The sequence below is a fragment of the Augochlora pura genome, chromosome 1 (assembly GCF_028453695.1).
Source record: "Augochlora pura isolate Apur16 chromosome 1, APUR_v2.2.1, whole genome shotgun sequence".
Lineage (NCBI taxonomy): Eukaryota > Metazoa > Arthropoda > Insecta > Hymenoptera > Halictidae > Augochlora > Augochlora pura.
The window spans coordinates 4,282,316-4,296,753 of NC_135772.1; positions in this window are offsets into that span (position 1 = coordinate 4,282,316).

The window sequence follows — 14,438 nt, forward strand, 5'->3', positions numbered from 1 at the left end:
TGCAAATGATATTGCCAACGAGTGGCATTCACGGCGGCCTGGGAACAGGCGACACACAGACGGTGTTTTGGAAGCAACTCGTGGGGGACCCACTTGCTGTAAAATGCTCTAAGGCGGTGCTGAACACTTTTTCGAGACCGACTGAACAAAGTATCGTTGCAAACCGGCGTGTGAAAGCGTGTCGAGCTATGGTTGCTGACTGCTACGATTTTTAACGCGACCTAGGTAAAGGGTTCGTCTACTTTCGTGACGCGCCAACATAATAATTCTATGTAAATTATGTGCTAATATTTTTACTATCTTTTTGTTAAACATTTATTATATTATTTTCACCATCGAAAGGGATACAAGATGAGATCGTTTCCCGAAAATCTCGTCCGTATCAATTCGCGTCGAATTCGCCTAATTCGCAGCGCGATTCCGTGCGTGGCAGCCATGGGTATCGTAATGGTCCCGTTTAGCCCCGCGGACAAGCGTAGATGCAATCGCGGGCCATCTATTCAAATTAGACCGGTGATTCAAATCGGATTAAAAGCCGGAGACTTAAGTGAGCTCTGATATCGCGGGCCCGCGGTGACAAAGTGAGCGCTGGTTTCCTAGTCGGCCTGCCGCTGCCGTTGGTAATTCGTTAATTAGCAGCCGATGGGATCGCGCCTATCGCGAATCGCGTGACGGATCAGCCGCCAGCCGAGAACGCGTACAAAAGTGTTTGCGCTCGCGGAAAGGGTTCGCGAAGAATCGACGAGCCGATCTCCTGCTTCGTTTTCTTCGTAAAAATGATCACGCATTATCCAATTACGCATGCAAATTCGGTATCGCGTGCGGATCTCGTGGTCCGGGCGAGAACCGGTCCGTGGACTGAAATCTCATCCGGGCCGTTTTCGTAAATTATAAATTACCCCGGATCGATAACGCCTCTCATTACGACGTGTTTTCATTTAGTCGTTGCCCGGCTACCGCCTAGTCCGCGACTCTAACAACGAGACCCAACGACGCATCTTCCCCCTCGAATCGAAGAATGAATTTTTCACAGCCGATCGCCACGATCGCGCCGCGACGATAAACAATGTTGCCTAATAGAATTTACAATTGAGGCTGTCCTAGTCACGGAATTTGCGAGCCGCGCGCGCTGTGTGTTCTTGAATTCTTTATGCCGTTATCTGCGGCTCGGTCGTCGGTTAAAGCCAATAAGTAGTCTAAGGGCAGGCTATTCATTGTGCCGAAGGGTTCAACCCGTTTCTAAAGTGCGTAAATAAATATGAATTTAATAGGGAGAGAGTAATTGATGCAATCGATGGGGGAAATTTTAATTTCGTGAAGAGATCTGCGATCTAGTTGCAGCTATAATACTATAAATATTCTATAATAATACTAACTATAAATATATAAATATTCTAAATATAATAACTATAAATATAAAAATATTCTACAATACTAGCTATTACTAGAAATTGATTTCTTATAAATTAGGACTTGGATCACTTTGGGACTCAACCACTGCTATCTTTCAATGTAGACAATCGTAAATTACAAAACTGATATCCCGTCGTTTCGACGAGTTTGATCAAATCTACAGTGATCGTTAACACGTAACCTGTCCTAAACCCTTTAAATCCGTAGCCTAACCGAACGTCAAACGTACGCGAGAACAACGGGGATCCGGCAATTTAGAAATCCATATAAACGGAAGAATAAAGCCGTAAAACAGGGGGCAGTTACCGTTTCGACGTGAACGCCGCTAATAAATCGAGCGTATTAACCATGAAAACATGAAATGAAAGTTTCGGTCGAAACGAAGCAACTTTATCGTTCGCCTCGGCTACTTCAAAATGAATTTACGCCGCTGTATCGAATAATCCAGGCTTACTGCGCGCGGCTGTAAATTACCCGGGGCAGCGGGGCCGTTCCTTTTTTCCCTCTGTAACCGGGCCAATGTAAATTACAACTAGCCCCCTCCCCCTCCTCTCCGCGCCTTTATTCGCTGATAGAGACGACGAGCTCGTTCCGTTCCTCATTTAATTAGTCGCTAAACGGATCAACGTCGGAATTATTAGGTCGCGGTGAAAACGCCTCCGTCGGCGGCGTGTTTAAATAAAACACGGCACGCACGGAGAGAGAGAGAGAGAGGGAGGAGAGGTTCGTTACGCGATTCAAATTTTGAATAAACCGAGAGTCGGTTGTCCCCGCGGGGCTTTCGGACCCGAAACCGACTTAATGTCTTCATTCGACGTGGAGAGAGAGCCGCCGATTCGTCGACGGACACCGTTAGAGGAGACACCGGCGGGGTGACAGTAATTAAACGGGTCTCGAAATTCTTAACAAATAACGTTGCGCTAACGAGCGACACGACCCCGAGGAGCCGGGCCCCCATTGTGGAACGTTGTAAACCTGAAAAACATCCGGCGTCTCGTTAAACCCTTCTACAAGACGCGCTATTCCCACGACAATATCCCTCTCCCTTTCTCTCTCTCTCTGACTCGCTCTCTTTTGCTCTCCGTCTCGCTCTCTTCGCCTCTCTATTAACGAACGCTGCACGACGAAATATTTCTATCGAACAAGTGTTATTCAACCGACAGTATCGATCTCGGCGCCGACACCGTCGCGCGCCCCGTATCGTATTGTTCTCATTTAGCAGTGGGTGCCGATTCAATCGACGCGGAATTCGTTACCGAATTATTGAACGTTGAGAGACCTCGGTCGGCTATGCGGCCGCGTTTGCTTTTTAACACGCCTCCGAGAGCAATTAGTAGAACGGCGAAACCTACCGAATGAAAATCGTCTGCATAATTTAATAACAAATGACGGCTTTAACGTCAGAACGACGGGTTTCTCGATTCACGTCCGATCGGGTAATAAAGTGATATTAACCTACGATCCCTTTCACGCCGCGTTGATCAGCAATTATTTATCCTTCATATTTTCCGTAATAAGGCCAGACGATTTTTATTTCTTCCATTGTTTCTCATTCACTTTCGTTTTTAGAATTTGGCGGCAGAAGAATTCAATTTTATTTCGATTTGGAAGAAATAATATTATGAAATAATATAATATTCGTAATATTAATAAGAAATAATATAATATTCGTATTTAACATTGTATGAAATTTTTATCAGTTTCATCGACATTTTGTTGTTATAGTGCAAGGGGTTAATAATAAAATAGGAAACGAATTTTTTTGATATGTTAGAGAGACTAGTTTATAGTAGAATAAATGAAATATCTTTTTATTTCTGCTATTATCTGGAATCACAAGAAAGAGAATTTTATATGAGTTAAATAAAAATTTAGAAAAGTTTCTTCTGAGATCAGGCAAAAATTGCAGTACTTTGTTCAATAAAATGGGCAACGATTCTAAAGAAGATGAGATTCTAAAAAAGCTGAACGTGATGTTTATTCCTGCCTCCACGGGACGATTGAGGCATTATAAAGCCATAAATTCTCGAGATCGTCAGACTTCAAAGGGAATTGCTGGCTTGATGACTATTTTTCCCAATTAGGGATCGTATAAGGTCTCTATGTCGAGGATACGGGATATTGCCCATAAATTGCCCTCCACTCTCTCTCTCTCTCTCTCTCTCTCTTTCTCGCTCTCGCTTCTTCTAATTACGATGCTTAAGGCGAACGGAAAAAGATAGAATTCGCAGGGAAATATTTTCACTGCTTAACAAACTCTTAAAAATTGAAGATGGCGTCGATATTTCCGCGACGCGCCATTACCCTTGGAAATTCGAGAACTATGCTACAGTATTTGTAATATTAATTTTAACCCTTTGCGGTCGAGTCTAAGGCGCCGCTAAAAGTTATCATGCCACGAAATCGTATTCGAAAAATTGTTAACTGTCGCGCGAGTCGCAAAATTCAATTCTAAGTTATATCAAATAAAACACTGTAAGTCTGAAAAAATATTTTGGATTTACAGTTGAAATGGCTCCGACTGCGAAGGGTTAATACTGTACAATTTGAGTATGTTAATATTAATTTACATACGATATTTAATTTTAATCATTAATATATAAATGTTAATATAAACGATGCTATACCAATGCACTAATTTCAATTATTATTTCTCCACTGTGTAGCAAGGACTATAATGGAATGCATTGTCTGAGAGAACAGTATAGTTGCAACAAAGCGCACAGACAATCGACCACAACAAAAATGTCCAAAAAATGATGGCAGCAAAATAAAAAAAATTCTAAATAATAAAAGAAGAAGTTTCCAAGGAAAGACAAAACCACCCGGAAGACTAGAGGTCGGGTGATTTGAATGGTCACGAAGCTTTTCATCAGCAAATAGGAGAAAAGGCTTAACAGGAGCATTGGTCGCGGTGAATCCGTGGCCATTAACGAATGTCCACGCGTTGCGACGCGGAGCCCCCGCCGTGTCTCTCTCTTTTCACGCCGTCTTGAATCCGAAATGAGCCTCGACGTCGGTCTGAAACGCGACGCGGCGCGATTCGCGCTGAATGGAATGTTAACGACACGGTCGGGTTTCGCAGTCGGCTGAATGAAATTAATGTTTTCGCCATTTCAGACCAGCGCCGTTTCGCCTCCGCGTCCCCTCATTTTTAGCGAGCGCAGCTGCATCGGGGACGCGCGCGAGAGATTCGCCGATCGACGGCGAATTTATTCGGCCAATAAATAACCGCGATTAATTCTGATCACGTAAGCCGATGCCCTCCGACCCTTGTCCCACCTCCGCGCGCCCCAACAGTTTCTCAGTTTCGCCCCCGGGACCGTGGAATATCCTTAATCACCCCTTCTTCCCGTTGTTTACAGTCGCATCATTTTTTAGCGTCCGAATATTCTGCGAACATCGATTTCCTGCTCGCCGTTTAATCCTCCGGTTTCTTGCCCGGTAGAGCTGTTCTTGCCGGCTAATTATTGTTGGATGAATCCGAGGGGTCGGTGCGCTGGCAAAAACTTTGATCGGACGAGCCGCAGTGGTCCTGCTTCAATTGTTCGTTCGCAGGGAGATGGGCCAGATCAGAGCTAACCCTTGTCATTAATAGTTAATTATTGCAGGAAATGTAGAAATAAATTTGCACTATAATAACTAGCTAAACTCGTGACGAATATTATCATATAAAATTCATTAAATACGGCTACCAATCACTGCCAATAAATCGCAAGGAAAGTCACCAAAATCTCGAAATAAAAATAGCTAAATCCGAAGCGAAAAATCCTATCGTTTCATCAAGTACGAAGAGAAACAATTGCCATTGTACGTCAAAGAGTTAAAAGCTTCTTCATAATCGCGTCGCCAGTGTTTATGAAGCTCGTATTACGAGGGTCCATCCAACGAAATAATAATTATTTCCATGAAAGAACGAGTCGCGCTGGTTTTCCCCGTTATTCATGGGGCACTCAAAGTTCATCCCGTTTTCGTTGGTAATGTATGCGCGTCGCGCGTCTTATACAAGTTCTAAGTTATGCGCGGCGCTCATTCTCCGGTCTCGTTTGCCGTGTCAGACACCGGCGGACATAAATTCCACTTATATCGCCGCGGATTCGTTGAATCTCATCTCGAGAAGATTTAAACTTCAGGTGGTCGGCAGAAGCGGATCCCCCCCCGCCTCGCGAAAGTGTTTTTGCTACACAAGTCCTCCGGGTTTCGGTCGCACGGCGACGTTCGCCGAGAATCGCGGCGATCTTATCGCCTAACCCCGGCTGTCCGACGAGCACACCCGTCTGGCATGTGTAATCTGTTACTACTTCCATAATCGCGAGCTTACGCTCCCGTCCGCCGTTATCCGTTCCGACAGAATATTTTCCGCCACTGCTCAGTATCCACGGTGGATTCAAAAAAAACTCGCTGCTTTCTCTCTATTCGAAACTGTGTTTATGGTATAGTAAATGTGTTCATGGTATAAAACGTTTAGACAATTTTATTTGGCAATGAAAAGCATAACAAGGTTGGAAAAATTGAGCAAGAGATTTTTAAACTCAAGTGAATGCTTTGAGCGAATATGATTGTTTGCATTGCTTTGCGAACAGATTTAACCATGTAGAATTTATAGAAAATAATTGCCAGGAATTTTACTACTTCTGCAATTAAACTTCTACTGTAATAATAATTAACTAGAAATGAAACATAAAAAGACTTCTCTTTTTTAATTTACCAAACCAGCAACGATTTATCCTTCTTTTAATTCGCCTTCAATTTCTTCCACCTTCTAAAATTAGCGCAACGTTAATTAAATTATAGCGAATCATATATGGCAGATCAACGTCGTAGAAAAATAACAACTCGACAAAAATTCTCTTTCGTGAACGAAAAACCGCGGTAAGACGGGAGCTTTGAAACACAGAATAAAATTCTCGCACGAGTCGGCGTCCGCCTCCCGAGAAAATCGAGTTTGAAGATTCGCAAAGCAGGGCTCTGGCATTAGTACGCACAATAAGTAGAAAATGTACGCCATAAGCAGACACATTAGCCACTACTCGCGGGCGCGCACCGCGCCTTCCACATTTTCCCCCGAGTCGTTCTTCTTTTTTTTTTCGAAAAAAGAAACCTCCCCTACGGTGGAACAAAAATTTCGCCACGCTTTTCCGACTTAGTTTTTTTCCCCCGCGGGAACATCCCGCCATTCGATTACGCGCTGAATAAAGTACAACGTGGATATTTTTCGAATCAACCCCCGGCTCAGGTGAAATTAAAATTGGAAATTCGCCGTTGCGATTTATTATAGGACGACTCCAATGAAACGGGGATAAAATTCAATTTAATTAAAAGATATATAAATTTAATTTAAAAATGAATAAATTCAATTAAAATATATATATAAACATTGAGAGAAGGAACTTTTAATATTTCTATTCCCCTGTTACATGTATCGTGGAATATAAAAACGTCATATCTGAAAAATATAAAAATAATTACATCGGAAAACGAGTAAAAGAAATGGACGACAGTAACCTTCCCCACTGGCCTAATTCGTCGCTCGGGTGACATTAGAAATCCAGGGCCAGCATAAAATCGTTCAGGGCAACAGCAAAGTGGCGGTAAAACTTTCTAGCCAGCCTTGCGCATCGCTTGCCGACACAACAAGGTTAAAGGTCGCCTCGCGAATTCCCTTTGTAGATTGCCGTCGAGCGAAGTTTTCGATTGGCGTTCGGAGGCCCCGGGAACGCGATCCCCGGGTCAAGGTAACGGATTTTAATCGACGGCCGAAGTATCAGGAAACGCGCGCGCGCGCGGCACGTCGGCATCATTAGACAGCGGGGATCGCAACGGTAGCCACGCGATCGGGACAATTTACTTAATCGCCGTGAAGAGCGGTTAACGATGACCGAGAGAGTGAAAGAGAGAGAGAGAGAGAGAGAGTTGGTAGTCACGGGACCCGGGGTTCGATCCTCCACACCCCCGGCAACCCCCTGTGATGCGCCCGTCCTTTCGGGTCCGGCGTTATTCATCAAAAGCTCGCATCGTTCCGCGCTTCCATTTACCATGATCCAGACTCTGTTCCTTCGTTCGCTGCTTTACGTATTTCGGTCTGTATGCCCGTTGCGCTGGTAACGCCGCCGTTGGATAATGCCCGCTAAAGTAATAATGCTGATGCATGCTAATGGAGAGCGTGATAGTAACGATGGGGAAACTGGAAAAGTACCGCGTCATACGTAGCGAGCGCGGACCCAACGTTGCAGCAACGGGAATATACCGGAGAGTATGCCAGCCAAAATTGATTCGCGAAGCGCCGAACATCGCATTCATGCGAGCGCATTCGTTTCCACGTATTATTCCGGCCTATCCCGACTCCTTGCCATTCTTCGACCCCTTCGCGAGGCCATGCGGATCGCGAGGAAGAACCTAACGCTACTCGTTACGAGATAATTAAATCTACACTTTGTATCTTATACAAGGTATCTAGAAGAATTAATGAAACCTTAAATAATAATAAAAAATTTAAATAGAAGCAAATAAAGGGTTGACTGTAATTTCGTAAAAAATAACTCACGAAAATTCATACAAAGATAAAATATTGACATAAAAATCCACAGCAGTCGCCGATTTCTCAACGCCAATTTTTTTCCCTCCTATTTTCCGAATAATCCGTGCTTAATGAAAAGTCTCACGGTGAAGTAAAGAAAGGTAACGTCGACCCTTCGCAAGAGGATGCAGGAAATCCGGAGCAGATTGCGATAAATTTTGGCCGAGCATGATCGAGGAAGTGGCGACGCGAAAGGGTCGCCCCGTGGGTTTAGGGGGACCCCAGTTACGAACAACCCTTGAAGCGTTCCCGGGTTGAGCATACCGTGGCCGCGCGCGCGCGCTGACAAGGTACAGCGAGCTCGTAAAATTTTTTTGCGACCGCGGAGACCTCTTTCGCACCTGGGTACGACCTTCTTCACAAATATTTGATTCGAAAGGGGTCTCTCGCGGCGCGCGGGTCGCCCGGCCCTGAAATTTCGGTTTTTATTAGTTTCACTATGAAAACCAGTGCCCCCTCTAAAATGGGATGTCGTGTACGGAGACCGGTGCGAGTCTTTCGCGGCAGCATATATAGTGCGAGTCCCTGTTCCATTTCCCCCCGCTGTTCGGCATAAATAAGCGTGAAAGTTCCCCGCTGGAAAACACGATGATCCCCGAAACCTTTATCCGTTTTATTTCCCTTCCGGTATTCGTCAACATTCGAGGGAAAAGCCTCGCGGGATCCCGTAAAAGATTTTTATACGGTGCGCGGTGGGGGTGCTTTTTGCAAAAGGAAGGATAAAGATGATTTAAACAATTTGGATTGAAGTGTCAGGATTCTATTGGGGAAAGTAGTTTTATGTTGCCTCGCGTTGCTTCGTGTTACTTCCTACTGCTTCGTATTGCTTCGTATTGCTTCGTATTGCTTCACGATGCTTCGTATCGTCTTGCATTGCTTCGAATTGCTTCACCTTGCCAAGGCTTGCTTTGCCTTGCTTCGTATGACCTCTTATTGCTTCGCTTTGCTTCGTATTACTTCGTATTGCCAAGGGTTGCTTCGCCTTGCTTCGTATTGCTTCATATTGCTTCGTATTGCTTCGTATTCCTTCTTATTGCTTCACGATGATTATTGCTTCGTATCGCCTTGCGTTGTTTCGTATAGCTTCGTATTGCTTCGTATTGCTTCGCTTTGCTTCGTATTGCTTCGCTTTGCTAATAGTATTTCGTATTGCCAAGGATTGCTTCGCGTTGCTTCGTATTGCTACGTATTACTTCGTATTGCTTCACGATGCTTCGAATCGCCTTGCGTTGTTTCGTATGGCTTCGTATTGCTTCGCTTTGCTTCGTATTGCTTCGCCTTGCTTCGTATGACTTCGCATTGCTTCGCTTTGCTTCGTATTACTTCGTATTGCCAGGGGTTCCTTCGCGTTGCTTCGTATTGCTCCAAATTGCTTTGTATTACTTCGCGTTGCTCCGTATTGCTCCAAATTGCTTCGTATTGCTCCAAATTGCTTCGTATTGCTTCGCGTTGCTTCGTATTGCTTCGTATTGCTTCGTATTGCTTCACGATGCTTCGTATCGCCTTGCGTTGCTTCGCGTTGCTTCGTATTGCTTCGTATTGCTTCGCTTTGCTTCGTATTGCTTCGTATTGCTTCGAATTGCTTCGTATTGCTTCACGATGCTTCGTATCGCCTTGCGTTGTTTCGTATGGCTTCGTATTGCCAGCGGTGCGATTCGCGGGCGTCCAACTTTTTCGGGTGCTGCATTGATTACTTTGACAGGTAAATAGCCCTCGCGGCGCCAGCTTATCAACCGACCGGCAATTACCGGAGGTGCGACCGCCACTGCAGGATGCAGCAGCCCGGTAAATAAGGCGGCGCGCCGTGTCTCATCGACGGGAAACCCGTTACTTTCTTCTCTCCTTCAGCTTTCTTCTGCTCCTTCCATTTTTGTCTTTCCCCGGCTACGTAGCCCGGCACTCTCGAGACACCGCGGATGAAATTGATTGCTTCCCGGCGCGATTCCATGTATTTACGAGATGAGATACTTCGCCGAGACGATTGCACAGCTGGCGTAACCGTGATTCGCGACAGTCCCGCGTTCCTGACCCTCTGCGCACCAGAGCTTTGTCATGCCGGCGTCGCGAGCGAGTCTGCTCGAGCGAATAAATTAATAATAATGTTCCCGCGAAGTGCTTTAGTTAATCATGCGGGCGTTATTTAATTTTTCCGCTGGAAAGCCGTGCCGGGTTACGCTTCGTCTTTCTCGAACACCGAAGCTGGACCACCGCTGATTTCGTATCTTTTATTTCATGATCGCAGATGTCGTAAAGAATTATTCTTAATTTTATTGCCTATCCAAAGGACATTTTTCAATTCTCATTTAATGTTTATATAGTCTCTTATTTGAACGCTTATTTTTCTAACATATCGATGCCCTGTTACGTCGAAATTTTATCTGAAAATTCCAGCATAATTTCGTTTGATTCCGCGACGACGCGTTTAGCCCTAAATTAATTGTCGCATAATTGTCGCCCCGCATTTCTAATTCACGCGGTCGTCCGTTCGGACGACGCGCGGTTAATTGCAAGGTATCCATCCGCGCCGGGCGTGCTAAAAATCGGATATTTTTCGGGGAAAGCCGGGCGCGGCGACGGAACACGGGCTCGCGGTGCTTGATAATCAATTATCATTAGCGGGCCTCCGTTAATAATCGAAAACGAAGGAAAGTCGGACAGGTGACACCGTCGCCCGCCGGACGTAGCGCTACGCGGAAAGTTATGGTCGGCGAATACTTCTGACAGCCCGACGCAACGTGTCCGCGACAGGCAACCCGCGACCCCGCGGAACGGGTCTCGCTCTGTTGTCGGAAACTTTAGCTCCTTGAACGACGTTAATGTGTTCCCGCGCGGCCGCTTTTAATGAGAAAACGACGGAAACCTGAACTTAATGTTTCCTTTCCATGCCTCGGATTGTTCTCTTTAACTTTAATGACTTTCTTTTGTTTCTTCGCCCCCTTCGCGCGCAAAACACGCGCACGCGCACGCACACACACACACACTTTCGCGGACAAGACTTGCCGCCGGTTAACCCTGCGGAGAGAATTACTTAACTCGTTCTCCGGACGTTCAACAATATTTTACTTACTTGAAAAAAACTTCAACGGGATCCTAGGCAATATTATTCCCCGCTTTTCTTCCCGCTAGTTTCTCTGGCTGGTCTATTTTTTAGGAGAAATTATTCCGCCGGCTGGTTAATTAGCTCTCCGTTGTCACGCTGGCTTCGTAACGTTATTTAGCTGCGGGCCAAGTGAAATTAAAAATTAATGAAACACACTTGGAAGCCGAGTATCGAGTTCTAGGAAAGGAAACAATGTTTTTGAATGTTCGAATTGTACTCCTAAATTTTTGGATCTCGATAGGATCGCTGTTTTTTCAGTGACAATTTTACAAAAATTTCAGAGAAAAATTCAACGCTGAAATTTCATATGGGATTGACTTTTGAGATTTTTTCTTGCGAATCACTTGTTGCATTAACAATTTTCTCCAAGCAATTCGACGAAGTAACGATTACTTTAAACGCGCTATAATATTTTCTTAACAGCGCCCCACAGTCATCGAGTGCAAAGGGTTGATAATTTAAAAGATTCGCTTCGAAATCATAGCCCGCGTGATCGACGTGTTTGCAAAAAAAAAAGATATGGGGAACGAAGCCGGTCGGTATTCGACGGGGGTTCGGTAATTTGGAGGGGCGCGGCGGGGGAGGAGCGACAGCACTCGATATTTCATTAAATCCCGTGGCGTAGGAGGCACTAAATTTCCTTATTAAATGTAAATACCGATGCAAGATAAATTCTGTAACGTAATGGGGGCGCCGCCGATTTTCAGGAACGCGCGCGTGGCGGCGGCGGCGGCGGCGGCCGGCCCGACCCGTCCCGAATTTGATTTATCCGCCGGCGGGGTCCAATAAATTCCGCGGGAGGGAACGCGCGTGTCCGATCAACGGATAGGGCCAAATAACTAATCAAGATGTCGGTTTCATTAACAAAGGCCTTCATCGCCGTATCGAGCCGAATTATCCCCCCCCCCCCCCTCTCGTCTCCACCCCGTTCCACACGCAGTTAAACTACGGGCCGATCGTAAAACAATTTACACGTTATAAAACGCGGCGTCGGAGTTTTATATTTGGCCGGGGAATGAATTAGCCGGGCGAGAGAATGCATCGACGCGTTTTTCCCCGTGAAATTCCTACATATTAAATTGTTAATGCCGGCCGGTATAAATCTCGCGAAGCTAATCCCTTCGTATATCGTCCCGCGGGACGAAACAACGGATCCAGTTTCGCCGGCAACCCCCTCCCCGACAGATTTTTGAATATTCAATTATTTATGCATTAGATTGTTGCGCGCCGCGTCGAATTTTGCCGGCGTCTGCTTCATCGACGCGAATTAATAACGCCGAGCAACCTTCTCGTTGTCTTCGAGACTCGAGGATAATTCTGAAAAATTATTTCTCATTGTTTCCGAGCGGAGAAAAGTTTTATCAGTCGGTAGAATGTTTTTTAGGCGAACGAAAAATATTGCCTTGGGGTGGGTTGCTTCGTTGGATTTTTAATAAATCTTCTTACTAGTCAGAATATAATAATAATTTACTTATATATATATATATATATATATATTAATATAATATTACGTGCATTTGTATGAATTAAATAATTCTACTCGAAATTAAATAAAGCAAAGATGACAATTAGAAATAGCGATCAGAAATAGGCATAAAAGAATTAATTAAATCGCACAGTAAAATAACCTGACATAACCTAACGTTCTTATTTAAATATAACAGGATGGTCGATGAATTAATGGGTGGAAAATACAATTTTCTTATTGTCGAAAGAAAATGATTTGACGCGAGCTCGAAGCGCCGATTGCGCGTTCGCAATTCGTCGACCCTCTCTCTCTCTCTCTCTCTCTCTCTCCCTTCTATCCGGGCTCCGGCGAGATAGGTCAGACACGGCCATGCCACTCGAATCCGCAGGGTGCATTCATGGTCACGATTAATCATCGATATTTATAACGGATATAAATTCCGGCGCGATTTCAGCCGGCGGCGGCGTTCAACTATCGTTGAAGAAAGGGATGACAGTCCCGCGAGCGCTGGGGGGGGGGGGCGGAATATAAAGCAAATGGAAAACGCGGACAGGAAATGGTGCTTTGCCAGATTCGATGTCGTCTAAACTGCAGGCCCCCTTACTTTCCAAAAACCGGCAATTTTACTTTTCACCGTGCCGTTTAATTCCGTTTAACTCCTTCCGCTATATTACATCATTATAAATAATGAGAAAGACTTGAGATAAAAATTTCGCGCGAGGTCTGCTAAATACGAATATTATAAAGCCTTGCGCTTAATAACGAGTTAGAGTTCCTAACAGAGATTTTATGTAGGATTTATTAAGTATGAATATTATTAGTGTCTTTTACATCGAAGTAAATGGAAATAATTTTTTAAAGACTACACAAGGAAGAGAAATTATCAGGAGTTATTGAGGGAAGTATTAAGGGTGAATAAGTGTTAATTAACACAGCGAGAAAGGAATTGTAATGCGAGGGGTTAATTTCTTCTAATATTTAAGTATTGAAGTGAATCTGTGCTCCCTATAAATATCAACGTAATTTCTCCCCTTAGAAATTATTACTGTTGAATTTCAACAAATAAGTTGAAATGCAAAAATCAATCAAATTATTATTTACCACCGAATATGTTTAAGATGTGAAGGCATGCGATGATTTATTGAATCTCTTCTGATCGTTATTGTTTTTGTTGAATCGATTCGTGTTAGTTACCTGAAATATCTTAAATGAAAAGGACGTATTTTATACCTTTCTTTAAATAATTAAAGTTCTGATTAAAGTTCAATTTATAGTTCTAATAGTGTTTAATAATTAATTATTCCCATAACAAATTTATAATTCTAATAATTACAATCAAAAATCATTTAACTATAATTACTAACCAAAAAATTTCTAACCATCTAAAAAATGTATATTTTATATAAAAATCGCAAAGAAGCCTCTCGCATTTCCCTAATCCCTGCGAACAAATCACTCCATCTCCCAGAAAAAAGAGTACCAACCCTCCTCGATTCGTCGACCGATCGCCGCTAAATCAGCCGCGCTGTATCGACGAGCCGGGTCCACGGATTCGGCTCACCCGGTACATAACGTCCGTTCCATAGAAAACGGGGGTAGAGCTACATCACCGGGGCGATTATAAATCGACGCGGCGGCCACTAAAAGTTCAAGTGAAGCAATCTGAAACAAGTAACGTTTCCACGTTCGCAATAAGTACAAGTATAATACAGCCGTAGAGGATCGTATTTCAGAAAGCGGCCGGATCGCTGGGAACGGGGTTGGAAATAGAGGGAGAGAGCGAGAGAGAGAGAGAGAGAGAGTGGCGAAGAGGGCCGAGGGGAGGAAGAGCAGCAACCGGGAGCGAAAAAGAGTGAAAAGGCGAGACTCGGTGGGAACAA